The 22016-nt window shown below is 43.0% G+C and overlaps 1 protein-coding gene across 1 annotated transcript in view; it reads left to right on the top strand.

The window, feature by feature from the left end:
- Positions 1–22016, top strand: part of ccnd2a (cyclin D2, a) — a 203550-nt gene that overhangs the window by 45355 nt on the left and 136179 nt on the right. The window lies entirely within an intron of this gene.

Here is a 22016-nt window from a genome sequence, read left to right as displayed (position 1 = left end):
TAAAGAGGATAAATAAAAGAACATAAGAACACAGAAGATATGTAAAACAACCAGTTATTAAAGGCCTGGCTAAAAAGGTGTGTTTTTAAAAGTGTCAAGACAAGATGTTCCACAACTGAGGGGCTTTAATAGAGAACGCTCCGCCCCCCGCCTTGGTTCTGCATAAAGGTACAGGAAGCAGACCGGCTCTTTGGGAGTGGAGCACCCTCACTGGTTTCAGGTTTTGAAAGAAATCTAGTAACGGGATGTTTCGGAATAGAAAACAGCAAATGAGTGTCTGTTGACTGTTGGAGGTAATAGTTTGACAGGATAGCATTTGCTTTTATTATAGTCTGTTATAATCAAAACAGAGGACACAAAAATACATTGCACAGGAAATAGTTTAAAAACAGAATGTTTTCAATTATAGTTCCTGTTCATGATAGTTGTTGACAAATGTGATAACCTTGTGTTCTGGTAACTTTGTTAGTCCTTTTGCATCTTAAATAAAACATCTAAGGAAGAGTTGAAAATAAAAAATAAAGTTAAAATGACCTGTAAAGTAGCCTATTTGTGATTTTCCTACATTATATTTTTTCTTACACTAAAACCTGGAGGGCATAAACACAGGAGTTGATCAATTCTTGTTATTCAACCTCACTCCCAAAGTAATCCAACTAGGGAAAACCTGTCCTAGTGTCCTTATCCTTCAACCTTCTCTGTCCATTTTACACAAATCATCCTTGAATCAGATACGAAGCTGTGATACAAGCACAAAGACTGAGCTATAATATATTAATAATATATTTAGTAATATATTTACAGATTGTGTGTGTGAATACAGATTGTGTGTGTGATTACAGATTGTGTGTGTGTGCGAGTGCACCTGCGTGCATGCATATATGTGTGTGTGCGAGTGCACCTGCGTGCATGCATATATGTGTGTGTGCGAGTGCACCTGCGTGCATGCATATATGTGTGTGCATGCGCCTGTGTGTGTTCAGGTCTGCCTCTGCACTTTGACTGTTGGACCACCTATTGTCTTTCCATTCCTTTCACTTTACATTGACGGGAGCATTCGTCCAAAAATGCGGTGAAACGACTCAGGTATACGTTATCATGGTGAACAGAACAAGACTGTTGAGCTAATGGGAGCCAGGAGGGGGAGTCAGGTTGAGCAGTCGGGGAGGGGGGGAGGGGGGTTGATGTCTACAGAGCCACACAGACCAGGTGGATCAGTCAGGGATTAGAGGGGAAAGGGGGATTCCTCCCATCCCAGCCGAGAGTTAGAGCAGATGATGTCAGAGCACCCCAAACAGACACTGTAATCCTAACATGTCACTCAGGGAACCTGACCAATAACAGTCATTAGAAGTATTTTACTCTCAATTGTGAAAGCTCACAGTAAAAATGTAAATTGCGTGCAGCAACCACACCTGATCTACAGAAGATAAATTATGTAGTAATTTGTAATAAAGAAAGATTTAAACATATTGTGGGATTTGTATTGGCTACAGTTGAAGTCGGAGGTTAAAAATACACTTAGGTTGGAGACATTAAAACTCGTTTTTCAACCACTCCACAAATTTCTTGTTAACAAACTATAGTTTTGGCAAGTCGATTAGGACATCTACTTTATGCATGACACAAGTAGTTTTCCAACAATTGTTTACAGACAGATTATTTCACTTATAATTTACTGTATCACAATTCCAGTGGGTCAGAAGTTTACATACACTAAGTTGACTGTGCCTTTTAAACAGCTTGGAACATTCCAGAAAATGATGTCATGGCTTTAGAAGCTTCTGACAGGCTAATTGACATAATTTGAGTCAATTGGAGGTGTACCTGTGGATGTATTACAAGGCCTACCTTCAAACTCAGTGCCTCTTTGCTTGACATCATGAGAAAATCAAAAGAAATCAGCCAAGACCTCAGAAAAAAATTGTAGACCTCCACAAGTCTGGTTCATCCTTGGGAGCAATTTCCAAACGCCTGAAGGTACCAAATTCATCTGTACAAACAATAGTGCGCAAGTATAAACACCATGGGACCACGCAGCCGTCATACCGCTCAGGAAGGAGACACGTTCAGTCTCCTAGAGATGAACGTACTTTGGGGCGAAAAGTGCAAATCAATTCCAGAACAACAGCAAAGGACCTTGTGAAGTTGCTGGAGGAAACGGGTACAAAAGTATCTATAACCACAGTAAAACGAGTCCTATATCGACATAACATGAAAGGCCGCTCAGCAAGGAAGAAGCCACTGCTCCAAAACCACCATAAAAAAGCCAGACTACGGTTTGCAACTGCACATGGGGACAAATATCATACTTTTTAGAGAAATGTCCTCTGGTCTGATGAAACAAAAATAGAATTGTTTGGCCATAATGACCATTGTTATGTTTGGAGGAAAAAGGGGGAGGCTTGCAAGCCGAAGACCACCATCCCAACCGTGACGCACGGGTGTGGCAGCATCATGTTGTGGGGATGCTTTGCTGCAGGAGGGACTGGTGCACTTCACAAAATAGATGGCTTCATGAGGAATTAAAATTATGTGGATATATTGAAGCAACATCTCAAGACATCAGTCAGGAAGTTAAAGCTTGGTCGCAAATGGGTCTTCCAAATAGACAATGACCCCAAGCATACTTCCAAAGTTGTGGCATAGTGGCTTAAGGACAACAAAGTCAAGGTATTGGAGTGGCCATCACAAGACCCTGACCTCAATCCCATAGAAAATCTGTGGGCAGAAGTGAAATAGCGTGTGCGAGCATGGAGGCCTACAAACCTGACCCAGTTATACCAGCTCTGTCAGGAGGAATGGGCCAAAATTCACCCAACTTATTGTGGGAAGCTTGTGGAAGGCTATCCAAAACGTTACCAAAACGCTACCAAATTCGAATTGAGTGTATGTAAACTTCTGACCCACTGGGAATGTGATGAAAGAAATAAAAGCTGAAATAAATCATTCTCTCTACTATTATTCTGACATTTCACATTCTTAAAATAAAGTGGTGATCCTAACTGACCTAAAACAGGGAATTCTTACTAGGATTAAATGTCAGGAATTGTGGAAAAACTGCATTTAAATGTATTTGGCTAAGGTGTATGTAAACTTCTGACTTCAACTGTTTGTTTCAGGCCTGCTGTATTTAGCTATTGGTTAAATCACTTTTTGACAGCATAGATGAGGATCTGGAGCATCAGTATTTGTGGGTTTGATTACAGGCTCAAAATGGCCAGAAGCGAATAACTTTCTTCTGAAACTCGTCAGTCTATTCTTGTTCTGAGAAATGAAGGCTATTCCATGTGAGAAATTGCCAAGAAACTTAAGAACTCGTACAATGCTGTGTACTACTCCCTTCACAAAATAACGCAAACTCTAACCAGAATAGGAAGAGGAGTGGGAGATTTAACTTCTTTAGGAAAACAGACCATTATGTTGTCATCCAGTCACAATTATTTATTTTCCAAGCTATAGCACACTATTTTTAATTCAGAAGGTTTTTAAAGGACGAAAGAACATGGTCTGCTTCGTGTTTTCATTTTTGCTATGGAAAAAATATTGCGATACTGGTAGTGTCACAGCCCTAAAACATATGCAGTTTCATCTCTGACATGGGAATGAAATCTACTGATCTTTTCAGTGTATTCTGAAATTTAATTTATGGTATTTATATTATAATGAAACACCATGTATCCAGGTGCTGTACAGGGATTTTCTACCAAATAGAATCAACACAATGCAACTATCTACAAAGCTTCTGGTTCCATTTTTATGAACAGTGTGTGTCACCAATAATTCTTTTTTACAAGACCCCCAAAACCAATAGAGGATAAAAAGCAAAGCAAAGCTACTGTTAAAAAGCCCTTCTCAGCTGTAAGAAAACATATGGCTTAATGTCTCTGTTAACAAACTTTTGTTCTCTTTTCACTTTTAATTTGGACATTTATGAGTTTTGGGATTTAGTAGAAGATAAACGGGGTAAAATTGGGCCTTAGCGTTGTGTGGTCCCACTGTGACAGTTGCCCAGTTACTTATGTATCCGTCTGCTGCAGACAGCCGAGATATGGGTCTTCAGAGATTTGCCTATTTTTCCATCAGCCGTCGACTCAGATTTTATGGCCATCTGGTCGCCCATTGCAGAGGCAGCACGGCTTTGCCTTGTGACTCTGTGTGAGTAGCGGCCTGGCGACGTTTGACCTGTGCTTTCCAGGTCGTGACCTTAACCTAATTTCCATTCAGCCATTTTGACAGCAGGGTTAAGTTTATATGATACCCCCGGATAAGTGCTACTTGAAAGTGCCAAGATTCGGAAAGCAGCCCTCGCTCCTTTGATACTCTGGTTTCTGTTATGACCCTGCTCTGTCCTCCCCAAACCTGGGTCCATCTGGATAGGCCCCACACCAGGCTGCAGTAACCCCCCTGCCCTGCTACCCAAACTAAGCTGCCTCACAAACTTTGTCTGGGTCTTAGTTTTCTCTCACTCCCTTGTCTCCTTTACTTTAGGCTACCTTTCACTTTCTTTGCTCCCACATTTGACTTTAGTGTAATTAAAAACTTTGCCAGATTAAAGATGCATCAGTTGGTTTTACATTCATACTGTTTTAGCTTAATTAGAATAAAAAATATCTTCATCAATATTAAACTTTAGACCTTTCGTTTTTGTTGGCCCTGTATGGTATTCCATGAAATGAACCTCCTTTGAGAGCTGGTCTGGAATTCCGGAATATTTGAACTCTCCGCACAGCTGGCTGCTTTCAGAGAGTCCTGAGGAATCCTTCGTGGCTCTTGGAGTCAGGAGGAGGGCATCAGATGGCGACTCCGAGCTTGATCCCTCTCCCCAGTTGGCTGCCGCTGGTTCTTCTAGGAATGAGCACGCAAGTGAGACTTCCTGCACTGAATCAAGAGTGGATGGCAGCAGGACAAAACTGACTCGTGTGCCACTCGAAAATATTCCTTTGGCAGAGAAGGCAGTGCCATGTTAGGAAGCAGCCATAGAGCCCAGGAGACTACAGGATACAGTATGTGTTGCAAAGTACTTGGACAGAGGAGGTTGAAATCCATGCTCCACTTTGGCATGCCTGGCCGTTATTAACCTTGCTAGCTTGGCCCTGTGAGAAGTGTCAGCTGCGTTCCAGAGCTGAGAGCAAGGCCGACAGCAGCATCCCCCTCACAGGTGCCTCTCTTCCCCCAGTGAAGGACATAACAGTACCAGCTCCCCAGCCCTGCTCTGCTCTGGCTGGCCTTACAGCAGTGGGACAGGACCAGCTATCTCCTCTCTCACAGTGAAGTATGTGAATTATGTTGGTATGTTTGTTCTACTGGAAGACAATAAGAATTTAAAAAAAATATTTAGACTGTAGTTCAAAGTATGAGCACTGTTGGAAGAAGGAAGTGTTGTATTTCATTGTTAACATTTGTGTACAAGAGAAATGTAACAGGTGCATTTTCGGGTGCTTAAACACTTTGTTGCAGTCACACCTTTTTTTCTGAGATTTCTTCACTTTCTCATGTGGCTTGAGACAAACGGTACGGCTTTTAGTTCAGATATAAACACAAACTGTTTATACACCCATGATGGTTTTGCTATTCTTATTTTGGGCTGTGGCCTTACAAGAATTTCTTAGAATTTCACTTGACTTTCCTTTGACTTTGACTTCCTCTGTTTTGAAAGATATATCAATAACTTTGACTCAACTCTGACTTACCCTTTTCTTAGCTTATGTAGTAACACTTTTGCTTTACCTTGTCCCAAATGTCTCATAGACATTGAATAACTTCTGAGAGCTCAGCCATGCCACTTGTATCAGGAGTTTGACAAAGACAGTTTTTGCTTTTGAGTTTGAACACTTACAGCACATTACAGAAGAGCAGGAAGTCCAGACTAACCTGTCCTGTACCATCCCAGAGCTTTGCATCATAGGCCTTAACAGTGTCCACTTTGAGAGTCAGTTGAAGCTGCAGGGCCTCAGTCTCATTTCCATAAGTAATCGGGTTACAGGGTGAGAAAAGGGCCCTGGTACAAGCTGCAGGGCCTCAGTCTCATTTCCATAAGTAATCGGGTTACAGGGTGAGAAAAGGGCCCTGGTACAAGCTGCAGGGCCTCAGTCTCATTTCCATAAGTACTCGGGTTACGGGGTGAGAAAAGGGCCCTGGTACAAGCTGCAGGGCCGCAGTCTCATTTCCATAAGTAATCGGGTTACAGGGTGAGAAAAGGGCCCTGGTACAAGCTGCAGGGCCTCAGTCTCATTTCCATAAGTACTTGGGTTACGGGGTGAGAAAAGGACCCTGGTACAAGCTGCAGGGCCTCAGTCTCATTTCCATAAGTACTCGGGTTACAGGGTGAGAAAAGGGCCCTGGTACAAGCTGCAGGGCCTCAGTCTCATTTCCATAAGTAATCGGGTTACAGGGTGAGAAAAGGGCCCTGGTACAAGCTGCAGGGCCGCAGTCTCATTTCCATAAGTACTCGGGTTACAGGGTGAGAAAAGGGCCCTGGTACAAGCTGCAGCACAGCCCGTGTCCACTCCTGCTCTGGCATGCACCGAACGTGCCAGTTCCCATGACTCGCTCACGCTGCCACTTTTGCTTATTCCCCCCCTTTACTTTTCCCCCCTACAAATGTCAGTTGCAGTGAAAAGCTGCATTCATACAGTAATTAATGTAAAGCGTATTTAATGTGTCAATGTGACAATTGTCATAAAGCAGTAACATAGGCCTACAAATATTCATGTCATTTTTCCCCATTTCCCTTTTTAATTATTTATTCACTGGAATTGCTTTTGTTTCCACAAAAGGTCAGAGCCCACTTCCAAAAAATCTAATCAAACCAAATCAAATTTTATTTGTCACATACACATGGTTAGCAGATGTTAATGCGAGTGTAGCGAAATGCTTGTGCTTCTAGTTCCGACAATGCAGTAATAACGAACAAGTAATCTAACTAACAATTCCAAAAACTACTGTTTTATACACAGTGTAAGGGGATAAAGAATATGTACATAAGGATATTGCCGCGTTAAGACGGCATTTGCATTGGAATTTACCACTACATTATTTGCCATGGGCTGTTTGTGTTGTCAGGTGACAAATGCCTTGGTCATTTGAATATTATGAAATTGCCGGCGGTTAAGAACGACAAGCCGGAGCATCACCCTGGAACAGACGCATTAAATGTCAAACTTGTCTGACTTGGTCAGAAGTTCAGCCATTCCACATTCCTGACTAAGGGATAAAGCTGCTCTAATCCCTTTTACCAGGTAGCCAGAGTTGGCAGCGGAGCCTGGAATTCCAGCGGCATTCCGATTTAGGGAAGTTGCTAGGGTCTGGATGGACAATTCGCACAACAAAGGAGGACTCTCATTCAAAGAAAATAGGGTTTAAGTTCTGTGAGAAAGTCAGCCGCCACCGAGATGGGTGTCATGTGGAATGTGACATATTTAGAGAGCTTTTGATTCGGCGGCTGCTCTAAAAAGGGCTGAGGTGATTGGACATCCACGAGCCCCGGCGGCTGACACACAGTGGGACCAGGAGGAGGGAGGCCGGTCTTGATCTCATGACAAGTCTGGCTGCAGGGTGACAGTCCAGGGCAGATTGCAGCAGGCTTACCTGTCAAAGCCAATCCAATGAGCTGCAGTACAGCCCCAAGGGATGTTGTCTGGGATCAACACAACAGTAGAGACTTCAGAGGGCACAGTCTGGCCTTTTATCTGGCTAGAGAATGTTGTATGGTGCTGCTAAAGACCACAGGCTCCATAGCGATACAGGGGCATTACTGACCTCTCCTACTAAGTCCTCACAGCCCGGTGGAGTCGGTTTGAAAAGCATGTAGGGGACTGGGAGATATACACTGGCCTCTCTTTGTCCTGTCTGAGTAGCATTGACTCTGAACTAGACTCCACGCAACCTGAACAAAAGACATTCATCCACAGTGCTGTACACACCAACATGCATTCTTTCTGAGTTCAATGAAAAGTCAGTTAAAAAGAATGGGTCTATTTCACTGGGTTCCGAATCCTTACGTTTACGGGGGAGATCTAATTAACATCATGTCTGCTTACTGCTGGCCAGAAGTTACTTTTTTTGAATTGAGATTACAAGTAAAGTTTGTGTTACAGCCTAATAAGTATGGCACAACCATAGATTTTTTTTGTCAGAATGGTCCCCATCTCTCTCTGCTTGAATGATGTGAAAAAGTTCTTATTTGGCCTGTATGTGTGGCCCAGTCAATATGACAGAGTGCTTTCACACGGTCAAATCTGAATCTCAAACCATGATTTTAAGACCCATGACCTTATGATGTATCACTCTCTGTATAAAACGTTGAATTATCGCAAGCAAATCTATCCTGATTTCCACCTTTCTTAAAGAATGTGAAGAATATGTTACATTGTAGTAATTCATCATCGATATCTTTTTAGGCTTTCAAGATCTCCTATCTGAAACAAAGCTCGTGTTTTCTTTTCAACTGTGAGGAACTGCGACGGTGTAACATGGATATTCCTGTGAACATCGGATACTCTGTGATCTGCATCAGACGGACACAGGAAGGCCAGTTAACTTGAGTTTGCTATTCACCTCCTATGTGTGTGTTCATGGGGGTTGTGTTTCTGACCTATATTGTCACAGCAAAATAACCCAGCAGCAACAGTAGTTGATGTTGCTTGAGCAGTGGTTAGGCTATTAGCTGGTCAAAAGTCTTCAAAAAGTGTAATACTGTTAATATAACTGAGTTAGAGTGGGGTTTTCAGGGAATCTATGTAAATCACAAAGCTCATCTCAGTAGGAGGAGCCTAGTATGCTGATATTAGATGACACATTCTCAGTAGGAGGAGCCTAGTATGCTGATATTAGATGACACATTCTCAGTAGGAGGAGCCTAGTATGCTGATATTAGATGACACATTCTCAGTAGGGGGAGCATAGTATGCTGATATTAGATGACACATTCTCAGTAGGGGGAGCATAGTATGCTGATATTTGTTGCTTACCGCATTCATTTTCACTAAACAGTTCAAAATAGTATGTTTTTTGATTAGTACACAGTGTGCAGTTTAAGTAAGTAGTAGGCAAGACAGATTTTGGACACGGCCTAGGGCTCTGGCCTGGGGGTCTGTTTTTTTTTTGATGGTGATAAGGGCATGTCAGTCTCAGTCAAGCTTCTGGAATCAGTCAAACACGTTAGTAATGTAGAACTTCCTGATATATTATATTATTTGTCAGTGTTCTGCCTTTGGCTCCTCGACACCCTTGGGGCAATCTGTATGTCTGGAACTATTCTGTGATGTGGATGCAGTTCTGGCTGGGTGGTGCCGCCGCTGTCAGTGGTGTTGTGCGTGTTCATGAAGAGCCACACATACAGACAAGATTCACCAGGCAGAGCATGACCCTCTGTCATTCTCCCTGAGCTCCAGACACTACAAAGCCTCCCTGTTTCTTTGTGTGGTGTTTGTGAAGAGCCCTGTTTGTAAACGCAGCACATAAATCAGCCATGTATTAAGGCCAGTGTTGAAAGGATACACATATGTGATGTGAAAGATGCTCTGTGTTGTAATGGCAGTACATTGAAAAAAAACACCAACACAAGCTTGCATGCACACACACACACACGCACACACACACATGCACACACGCACGCACGCACGCACGCACGCACGCACACACACACACAAACTAACCTTGTGGGGACACACAATTCAGTCCCATTCAAAATCCTATTTTCCCTAACCCCTAAACATAAACATAACCCATACCCTTACCTTAACCCAATAACCTAACTTTAACCTTAACCCTGAAACTAACCCGAATTCTAACACTAGTTCTAATCTTAACCCTAAACCCCCCAGGAATAGCATTTGACCTTGCCTTGTGGGGACCAACAAAATGTCCCCAGTTGGTCAAATTTGAGTTTGTTTACTATTTTTGTATAGTTATAGTCCACAATCTCACACATACACTGAGTGTACAAAACATTAGGAAAACCTGCCTTTCCATGACATAGACAAATCAGGTGAATCCAGGTGAAAGCTATGATCCCTTATTGATGCCACTTGTTAAATCCACTTCATTCAGTGTAGATGAAGGGGAGGTAAATTTTTTATTTTTAAGCCTTGAGACAATTGAGTCATGGATTGTGTATGTGTGCCATTCAGAGGGTTAATGGGTAAGACAACATATTGAAGTGCCTTTGAACAGGTTATGGTAGGAGGTGCCAGGAGCACCAGTTTGAGTGTCAAGAATTGCAACGCTGCTGGGTTTTTCACTCTGAACAGTTTCCCGTGTGTATCAAGAATGGTCTACCAACCAAAGGACACCCAGCCAACTTGACACAATCCCTGGGCCAGCATCCCTGTGGAATGCTTTCGACACCTTGTAGAGTCCATACCCCGACGAATTGTGGCTGTTGTGATGGCAAAAGTGGTTGCCACTCAATATTAGGAAGGTATTCCTAATGTTTTGTACACTCTGTGTACATAGACACATACGGACACACACACACACACACACGCACACACACACACACACACACACACACACACACACACACACACACACACACACACACACAGAAGAGAAGACTATATTTATTTGTTGCCAATAGTAACTACCACATTCTCCCACTGTTAAGAGGGAATTTATACAGTGCCTTGCGAAAGTATTCGGCCCCCTTGAACTTTGCGACCTTTTGCCACATTTCAGGCTTCAAACGTAAAGATATAAAACTGTATTTTTTTGTGAAGAATCAACAACAAGTGGGACACAATCATGAAGTGGAACGACATTTATTGGATATTTCAAACTTTTTTAACAAATCAAAAACTGAAGAATTGGGCGTGCAAAATTGTTCAGCCCCCTTAAGTTAATACTTTGTAGCGCCACCTTTTGCTGCGATTACATCTGTATGTCGCTTGGGGTATGTCTCTATCAGTTTTGCACATCGAGAGACTGAATTTTTTTCCCATTCCTCCTTGCAAAACAGCTCTAGCTCAGTGAGGTTGGATGGAGAGCATTTGTGAACAGCAGTTTTCAGTTCTTTCCACAGATTCTCGATTGGATTCAGGTCTGGACTTTGACTTGGCCATTCTAACACCTGGATATGTTTATTTTTGAACCATTCCATTGTAGATTTTGCTTTATGTTTTGGATCATTGTCTTGTTGGAAGACAAATCTCCGTCCCAGTCTCCGGTCTTTTGCAGACTCCATCAGGTTTTCTTCCAGAATGGTCCTGTATTTGGCTCCATCCATCTTCCCATCAATTTTAACCATCTTCCCTGTCCCTGCTGAAGAAAAGCAGGCCCAAACCATGATGCTGCCATGTTTAAAGCTTGGGAAATCTTTTTGTATCCAAATCCGGCTTTAAACTTCTTCACAACAGTATCTCGGACCTGCCTGGTGTGTTCCTTGTTCTTCATGATGCTCTCTGCGCTTTTAACGGACCTCTGAGACTATCACAGTGCAGGTGCATTTATACGGAGACTTGATTACACACAGGTGGATTGTATTTATCATCATTAGTCATTTAGGTCAACATTGGATCATTCAGAGATCCTCACTGAACTTCTGGAGAGAGTTTGCTGCACTGAAAGTAAATTTTGCACGCCCAATTTTTCAGTTTTTGATTTGTTAAAAAAGTTTGAAATATCCAATAAATGTCGTTCCACTTCATGATTGTATCCCACTTACAGTTTTATATCTCTATGTTTTAAGCCTGAAATGTGGCAAAAGGTCGCAAAGTTCAAGAGGGCCGAATACTTTCGCAAGGCACTGTAAACCTCATAAAGGGTGCTCGCTGCTTTATCTAGAATCGCCTCAGTGGACTGACTGTGACAGTGGCTTTTCTATCTGTAAGGTGCTGTTTGACAAGAAGCTCTTTTGATCACACTTTTTGGAGAGCCAGCCCTTGTCTTTTATCTCACTGTACTCATATTTTACACAGAATAGGACTACGTCTCGCATTTCTGTTCGGCCTGTCACCCCCAAAAGAGAGACAGTGTCCCATGACTGACAGCTAGAACAGGGACAAGGGCACTGGAGCAACAGGAGCCATCGTGCCCCAGTGTCACTGAGGAAGAATCTACTTTCCCCTTCACACGATCACCCAGCTGTGTCCGACTCGTCCGACGTGTCACCCACTGTACCCTCCTACACTGGGCCTACTCTCCCCTGGTTCCCACACTGCCATGTTAACACTGCCCAGAGGAAAGGTGCCCATTCCCAGGCTTCCTAACCAGCTCACCGTTTCACCGCCTGGAAATCCCCCACCGCACAAAGAGACAAGTATAATACTGCACCACTGCAGGCGGGGGAGGTATTCAGGAGGTATTCAGGAGGTATTCACAGGACAATATTGATACGGGAGGCATTTTGGTCTGCGAATCCTTTGGGGAATGCACCCAAGTGTTTTGCGGTTGTATGGCCCTGCATTATATCCAAGTGCAGCAGGTAGCTAACTGTGATACTTGTTATTGATTCGAGAGAAGCCTACACTTACACAGATGCTCTTTTTTGTTGTTTTTCATCTTGAGCTTTATGAATGACTTTTCCAGGCTGTTGTAATCTTTGGGAACTTGTAAGAAGCTCTGTCAGCAGATGTTAACATGTGTTTTCAGCCTCCATATTCAAATAGCACCAATTTTGACATTGTCTGCAGGTACTGTTCTTCAGTATAGGGAAATGGGGATATATAGTCAGTTGCACAACTGAATGAATTCAACTGAAATGTGAGTTCTGCATGTAACCCAACCCCTCTGAATCAGAGAGGTGCGGAGGGCTGCCTTATTCCACATCCACGTCTTCGGCGCCCGGGGAACAGTGGGTTAACTGCCTTGCTCAGGGGCAGAACGACAGATTTTTACCTTGTCAGCTCGGGGATTCGATCCAGCAACCTTTCGGTTACTGGTTATAGGCCGAGTAGTCTGTGTAACCTGACTGTTTCTGTATTCAGCAATGCTACATCATTGCCTTGCCACCGGTGGGATCATGCAGCCTTTTATTGAAGGGCATTGATGGCCAAATTCAGAATCTTTGCAAGTAACTTGCATATCTTTTACCCTAAAAGTTGATCAAATTTGAGGGGCAAGTAAATGGGCATAATGACGCCTCTGCTTGCCACAGTCACCTTTCACCTTTCTCAAGACATTATCCCTTCTGAGGGATGAAAGTAGACCTACTGTACATAATGACCCACTGTATTTGTATTTATTATGGATCCCGATTAGCTGATGCCAAGGCAGCAGCTACTCTTCCTGGGGTCCGGCAAAATGAAGGCAGTTTATACAATTTTAAAAACATTACAATACATTCAGACTGTTCCCTCAGGCCCCTACTCCACCACTACCACATATATACAGTACAAAATCCATGTTTACGTGTGTGTATAGTGCGTATGCTATCGCATGTGTATGCGCCAATGTTTGTGTTGCTTCACAGTCCCCGCTGTTCCATAAGACATTTTTTTTATCTGTTTTTTAAAATCTAATTTTACTGCTTTGCGTCAGTTACTTGATGTGGAATAGAGTTCTATGTAGTTATGGCTCTATTTAGTACTGTGTGCCTCCCATAGTCTGTTCTCGACTTGGGGACTGTGAAGAGACCACTCATGGCATGTCTTGTGGGGTATGCATGGGTGTCCTAGCTGTGTGCCAGTAGTTTAGACAAACAGCTCGGTGCATTCAACAGGTCAATTCCTCTCATAAATAAAAGTAGTGAGGAAGTCAATCTCTCCTCCATTTTCAGCCAGGAGAGATTGACATGCATATTATTAATGTTATATATACTTGGATGTGTAGTGTCCGCATTTGTTGCTGGCATGTTATGCCTAAGTTTGCTAATCTTGCCAAAAATAATGAATGTTGTTGGAAATATCAGTTGGTTTTGTGATGAATGAGCCATCTGTTTCAATGAATGATGGAGCTGAGTTGGCCTTTTTTTCCCAGGATTTCATTGAAGGTGCTGCATAGCTTTTTACTATCATTCCTTATTTGATTTATCTTGGTTTCATAGTGTAGTTTCTTCTTCTTTTTAATTCAGTTTAGTCACATGATTTCTCAATTTGCAATAAGTTTGCCAATCAGTTGTGCAGCCAGACTTATTTGCCATTCCTTTTGCCTCATCCCTCACAACCATATCATTTTTTCAATTCCTCATCAATCCACGGGGATTTAACAGTTTTTACAGTCATTTTCTTAATGGGTGCATGTTTATTAGTAACTGGAATAAACAATTTCATAACAGTTTGAAGTGCAGTGTCGTCTGTTTGCTCCTCATTACACACCACGGATCAACAGATGTTCTTTACATCAACAACATAGGAATCACTACAAAACGTCTTGTATGACCTCTTATACACTATATTAGGCCCAGGCTTTCGAACTTTGTTTTTTCTAGATATGGTTACTATATTGTGATCACTACATCTGATGGATCTGGATACTGCAAGCACATTTCTGCGCATTAGTAAAGATGTGATCAATACATGTGTATGATTTCATTCCTGTGCTGTTTGTAAATACCCTGGTAGGTTGACTGATAACCTGAGCCAGGTTGCAGGCACTGGTTACAGTTTGAAGCTTTTTCTTGAGTGGGCAGCTTGATGAAAGCCAGTCAATATTTAAATCACCCAGAAAATATACCTCTCTGTTGCTATCACATACATTATCAAGCATTTCACACGTTATCCAGATATTGACTGTTAGCAATTGGCGGTCTATAGCAGCTTCCCACAATAATAGGCTTTAGGGTGAGGCACATACACCTGTAGCCATATTACTTCAATAGTATTTAACGTGATCTCTTCTCTAAGCTTTACGGGAATCTGGTTCTGACTACAAACAGCAACACCTCCACCATTGGCATTTCTGTCTTTTCTATAAATGTTATAACCATATATTGCTACCACTGTATCATCAAATGTATTATCTAAATGAGTTTCAGAGATAGTCAGAATATGATTGTCATCTGTTACTAGCAAGTTATTCATTTCATGAACCTTGTTTCTTAAGCTACATATATCAACATAATGTTAATGACAGTTAATGACCTACTGTACATTCATTTAGTATAGGCCTACTGTAATACTGTGGTGTGTATTCATGGACGCCAAAGGAAGCCAGTCTTCCCCAAAATATGTACCAAGAAACAAATAAACAAACATAATTGTCCTTCAGTTCGCAAGAGGCTGAATGTATCTCACAGGAGAAAGCATCCGAGCGAGCGAAGCAGCGCCCCTCTGTCTCTCTTCGTGTAGGCCATCTATCTGATGCTGCCTGGTCCAAACGAGTATGACATTGTTGCCGGCCGTAACACTGTGAAGGATCCTGGCGCATTCCAAAAATAGTGTCAAGTGAAGCCAGCTTGTTGTGCCCCTGGCCTGAGAGGATGGAAGTTCAATATGTAGCTAGATGCAGAAGGCTAATGTTAACTAGCTAACGTGGCCCATGAATGGAAGTTAAGCTAGCGAGCAAGCATTTTAGCCAGGTAACCTAGGACAACAAAAAATAATATAGTGTACTGTATGACAGAGTGATAGACCGTTTCGTCAACATGAAAGAGAGGAGAATGCATTGGCGTTTCTTGACAAGTAGGGTGAGTCAACATGTTGTTCTACTTGAACGCGCGCACACACGCACACAGAAATCAGAACCATGCACAGCCACATCATATTTAACTTACGATGATTGGACTAAATGGTTTTTGGTATCTTTTAGATGTCACCGAATTAGACAGAGGTGATTTGATGAAGTTGAAATGGTGCTGGAATGGTGGAGGCAGCTCATGTTTTTTTTGACTTGTGGTAACTCCCCGTGGTTCTAAATCAATACTTGTTTAGTCGACCGAAAATGTCGGTAACATTAACTTGCTTGACCATGCTGTAGGTCATGTAACTGTCTGTTACATGCAATATGCTTCATGGACTTCAGTAGACAGAGGTTGCTCTGTGGGTTTGCGATAAAACAAAGGTGTGGTTGAATGTATTCTGCCACTGTGTCTTCTTATTGTCTCGTCCTTTAGGCCTATATATCACGCTGTCACTGCATATGAACTAACAGGTTATAGAGCAAACAACGCAATTGTCACAACACGTAGGCTGATTTTACCCACACACAGCTACTGCTGTGATACTATACGGGTTCTAAACAGATGTAAAACTATGCAATTTCCTGAGAGTTCATTCCCAGCAGACATGGAGACTAAGCACTAGGCAGGCCAGACCAGGCGTGTGCTGCTGTATCCCGGTGGTCCTCCAGGGACAGGGATTCCCAGTCACTGAAGTAGTAGTTGGAGCCACAGTCACTGCCTGTGTGTGTGTGTTCTCTGTGTGTGTAGCATAATGAGGCTCTCTGTAGGACGTGGTTTGAATGCACTTCAGACAACGGGGACAGGGCTGTACGTACAGCTCCATATGTATTGGCTTGCCTCTCCTCACCACATCATATTTCCAGCCCCATGAATGAGGCCCTCAAGCAGGAACTGTGTGTGACACAGAGCCAAACAGCTCTTACAAACATTGTCTATACAATAGTAGACAAAATAGGTTTCTTTTTGTATTTCTACGAAACAATCTTGTGGAGGACAGGTCCTGGCTTTAGGTTGCGGCAGGAGAGGGGCTGTTTTTCTGAGAATCCTTCCGAGAGATGCCATACTGCTCCCCTTTATGTGGTTTTCTGAGCTTTTTATATATTGTTTGCACAATTTTTGCAACAAAAAAGGCCTCCCTTGGCTGCCTTTTTATATGCCACTGTTTCATCATATTTTGAATGGGAATCAGCAAACGATTGTGAAGGTTTGAAAACAGACGGCTTATGTCCAACCTTAGATATACATTCAGGATTTGCTTTGTTAGGACCATAACTGCATGATGGGAGTGGACGAGAGTGATGTTGACCAATGAAAGGCTTCCAATTAGTTACTTCTAAATAGGGTTGAGAAGGTCAATTGTCCACTCAGAACACTTCAGCTGACTGGCGCTGGGACGGCGATCATACAGACCATGTCAGAAAATGTCTAATACAACGGAGTGCTTATAATAAGAGCTCCATACAGAACAGTAATTGGGGGAAATGTGGGCTGTTCTATGATTGCAATAAACCTTTGGCTGTGAGCCAATGGACGCAAATAGGACTATTGAGTAAAAAAAAAAAACACTGTTTCTTTATACGATAACATTTCCAGACATTGCAATTAGGCTACTATAGCCCGACTAAATACAGAAATAGGTCAGATATGTGAACTAGATAGTTGTTTTTCCTGTTTTCTTTTCCCCAGTCAACATGGAGGTAATTATTTGATATTGAATTCATGTGCATAGAATTAGTATTTCTTAGAATATTTTCCTGAAATGAACAGCTCCCATAACTCAATTATTCAATGGATTAAAGAGCAAGGAGATATAAAGGTTTTCATGTTAATGATTTATGTGTGGTGGAGTTCCTCTGGTTGATAAACATTTGGCAATATAAAAATATCAATAGCAAAATTGTTATCTAAATGTCAAAGCACCAGTAAAAATGTATTTTCAAAGTCATTTAGGCCCTTACCATTTGTAGTAGTCGACATTTGTTGCAGTCATGTCACATTTCATAAAGCGCAAACAATATCTAGGCTATATTTTCTGGTGTTTTGTGATGATTTGAATACATTCACTTAATGTCAGTTTAGTTTCTCTAAGTCAGCTTTCAATGTCTCCTCAACGGACTTGTAAGGGTATATGCAAATGTACATTTTTTTCTGTCTTTTTGAATATAGCTTCTACTTCCTTTTCACTTTGTTTATGCACCTCAGGCCAAAAGTTTAGGGGAATTCTGAAAACTAAGCCTATTTAAAGATTTGTGTTTGTGCGGGTGTTGGGGTGTTTTCACCGGCATGTGTATTCATTGTTGTTTTGCTATCATGCCACATAGACGCCTGCCCATGTCGTCTAATTCTGTCAGACCCTACTAATCTTATATCGTCTGTTGGCCAGCTGTGTGAATTGACAGAGCAAAACAAAGTCAGTTTGTCCATCTGCCTGTCCCTCAGATACAGCTTTCACGTGCACCCGGACACACAGACTGGGCAGGCGAACAGAGAACTGCTGTGCCCGTCTGTGACTCTCAGTTCTCTCAGTTCATCTCTCCCTCTCTCGTTCTCTCTCTCCCTCTCTCTCTGAGGTCTGCTGGGTGATGCAGATGCTGCTCTGGTAGCTGTGATCAGATAGTCACAGATAGTTGTCTTTGTCACAATTAGGCCCAGAGCTCCACAGCCCCACTGAGCAGCCCGCCTCGCCTGCAGGTGCCTGGAGAAGATCCTCAACTGAGCATTCCTTGTCCACTCGGTCAAAGGCAGATGCGGAGGTTCCCCATATGGAGATATAAATCCGCTGGAATCATCTATTGATACCAGGCAAGAAATATTGCAACCCCAGGATACAGGCAGGAAGCCTCAGTGAAGGAAGGTACTATTTTGGGTGAACAGTCCCATTGTCCATGGCGTAGGGACGGGAGGCTGGGGGCGGGAGGGAGTGATGTTCTGGGGAGGCAGCATGTCTCCTCTGCCCTACCACCCCCTCCAGTGTTCCACATTCAGATGGTCCCTCTGTCCCCTCTTTTGTGACTACCTCATGGCAGTCACACTCTGAGACATGTGCCCAAAAGAGGAGGGGGTGTTATATAACTCGCCTTCAGTGACTGCTGGAGAGAGCTTCCCCCTCTTAAAGATGCAGTGTGGCTTGGCACAACCAAACTTGAAGATCAAAAGGCCAATTAATACAAGAGAGGAAGCGCTGATGTCAGGTATTCAAAGCTTGGCCCTTTGTTTGTTTGCCTTGTCACAATCATTATTTCCACACAACAATACCTACTGCCAAGAGAGGGAAGGGAGGGGGGGTTGCTAGAGAGAAGGTTAGGCCTTCTACTTTTTAATCGACCCAGAAGAAAATATACAGATTCATGTCATAGAAAAGAATCTGAAAGGGAGAGCTCAGGAAATTGTGTTCTCTAACACATGGTTCATGCAGTTCTTAGAAGTGCTACCCTTAAACCGAGCAATCCTGCATCCAATAATCCAATATTCTACTATCTCTTTCTCCATTTAATGTTTATATTTTACATGCCTAAGGCAGACTTGTGACCTCACTAACACCACAAGGCCTCACGCAACAACTGTGAGGGGGAATTCATGTACAGGTATGTTACGGGAAATGTGTGCTCTCATTTTAGTTTTACTGGTACTGTCTCTCTCATGTTCGTATCCTCTCAACTGAAAAGGCCCCCCACTAGGTTCTCTAAATCCTCTAGAGACGACAAGAATAATAAGCGGAGGTAGTTTTGAGACACGGCTTAGCAAAGTATTTACTTCTTTGCACAGACAACACGACAACAAGTATAGAGCTGTCCTCTGGCGGCTTGTGCGCCAAAGCACCACAAAAAAACAAGCTTTGGAGGTAGTTCATGTGCTGTCTGGGTGTATAATAAAGGCCTCACACACAGCATGGGCCTCAGCACAGAGCACAGCACAGCCACCCCGGCTCACATGCACACCCACGCGTTCCTGTCTCACCGATCGTTCTAGCCCAGCCATAGCGCAAGCACTTCCTCCTCTCCCCTCTCGTGTCTGTGATTGTGCTGTTCAGTCTGTAGCAACTGGCTGAGGCAAGGGCATTACGTTACACTCACAATGGAAAGCCAATATCCAGCTAACATACATGGCTAGAGAGTATCAGAGGCAGACTTGTATCACTGAAATGTGCTGTAGTCAGTTGTTCCTGAATTGTAATCTGTTGTGTTACCATCATATGATTTATGGATTAACTCAGGATGCAGCCACTATGTAACATGTAAGAGCTGTACCTATGTCAACCAATGACTGAAAATAGACCAACATACAGTAGAAACAATGCAGTGATCCTACTGAGTGATAAAGAGGTGCTGCAGGGCGGAGGTGGCTTGTTTACACGTTTGGACAAGGACAAGGGGCAGGAATGGCTAAGTCTTCCTGAGGGAAATGCAAACAGTCGTTTGACATTTCGGAGACAAATGTATTGTCGGTGAGGGAGTATTCCAGCCGACGAGGTGCGGGACTGGGCAGAGCCGCCAGCCGAGGGAGAGCAGCGGCATGTGGTTGGATGGTATCTTTGGGAAAGTTCAGCTCTGCTCACAGTATCTGGATCTCAGCTGGGTACAAAAACCACAGGGAAATGAGAGGAAGGCCGCTGGAGTTTAGAGGGCCGAGCGCTGGAATGTTTCACTTCAAATGGAAAATGTTCGCAGCTGTTAGCCTCTTTCTGTTGGGAGCTTGCTAATTTCTCTTATTTTCTCTTAACACAAGTGCTTCTCTTTCATTCACTCTACTGTGGACTGATACCCTGTGAATGAATCCCCCTTGGTCCTGCTTCTGACGAGGACTGTTGTCAGCTTTCGTCAGCCCTAAACTAATCCGTAGTGTCATACAGGAAGCTTCCGTCTGCCCCCACAAGAACAACAACAATGTCCCAACGTCAACAATCCCAAAAAACTCCAGACCTTCAGATCATCCACCCATCTCGTCTGAAGTCTGATTGCCCTGGTTTGGCCAAAGTTCAAATAAACCTCCAGAGCATACGGCTACAGACACAGGTTGCAAATGAGCACTCTCTAATGAGCCTGTGGGTTGGAAGGGTTCTGAGTCAGTAAGAGAGTCCCACTCTAGTGACTCTACGTCTGTGTCCAGATTGCATCGAAACCTCAGCCATCTGCAGATCACACAGCCAGTCACCCAGTGCCAGTGGCAGGTTTCCCTCTGGGCCTCTGACCAGCCTGAGCCTCAGCTCCGTTTTGAACTCCCAATTAATGGGCAGGCCCAACTGTGCATGTTATCCAGCCCACATCTCTCTCCAGTCTTGGACTGGCTGAGTTCTCCCGAGGACTTCTCAAAGAACTTATTCAGCATCACCAGATTGTAGTCAGAGCTCTGAAAAATTCACTGCGCTGACTAAATGGACCAAAATATGCTGAACCAAAATATAAACTCAACATGCAACGATTTCTAAGATTTTAGTGAGTTACAGTTCATATGGGGAAATCTGTCAATTTAAATAAACGAATTAGTCATTGATCTATGGATTTCACATGACTAGGAATACAGATATGCATCTGTTGGTCACAGATACCTTAAAAGAAATGGGCCTCACAATGGGCCTCAGGTACTCGTTTTCTAACGATCGTCGTTGGAATGAGACCAAAGCGCAGCGTGGAAATTGTTCATATTTAATGTTCACAAAAAAAACACTCAAACAAAATGACAAATGGAGAAAACCGAACGCGCACAGCTCTGTCAGGGAAACAACCTAAACAGAAAGCAATCACCCACAAAACACAGGTGGGAAAAGGCTACCTAAGTATGATTCTCAATCAGAGACAACAAACGACACCTGCCTCTGATTGAGAACCATACTAGGCCAAACACGTAGAAAATATAACCTAGAAAAAAGAACATAGACAACCCACCCCAACTCACGCCCTGACCAACCTAACACAAAGACATAAAAAGAAACTAAGGTCAGAACGTGACAGTTGCAGTATTTCCGTGCATTCAAATTGCCATTGATAAAATACAATTGTGTCCATTGTCCGTAGGTTATGTCTTCCCATACCATAACCCAACCTCCGCCACCATGGGGCACTCTGTTCACAATGTTGACATCAACAAACTGCTCGCCCCCATGATGCCATACACGTGATCTGCTGTTGTGAGGCCGGTTGGTCATATTGCCAAATTCTCTCAAATTATGTTGGAGGCGGCTTATGGTAGAGAAATTAACATTCAATTCTCTGGCAACAGCTCTGGTGGACATTCCCGCAGTCAGCATGCCAATTACACACTCCCTCAAAACTTGAGACATCTGTGGCAATGTGTTGTGTGACAAAACTGCACATTTTAGAGTGGACTTTTATTGTCACCAGCCCAAGGTGCACCTGTGTATTGGTCATGTTGTTTAATCAGCTTCTTGATATGCCACACCTGTCAGGTGGATGGACTATCTTGGCAAAAGAGAAATGCTCAATAACAGGGATGCAAACAA

The sequence above is a fragment of the Oncorhynchus kisutch genome, linkage group LG4, assembly GCF_002021735.2.
Source record: "Oncorhynchus kisutch isolate 150728-3 linkage group LG4, Okis_V2, whole genome shotgun sequence".
In the NCBI taxonomy this organism is placed as follows: domain Eukaryota; kingdom Metazoa; phylum Chordata; class Actinopteri; order Salmoniformes; family Salmonidae; genus Oncorhynchus; species Oncorhynchus kisutch.
This window is presented reverse-complemented; position numbering and strand designations above follow the sequence as displayed.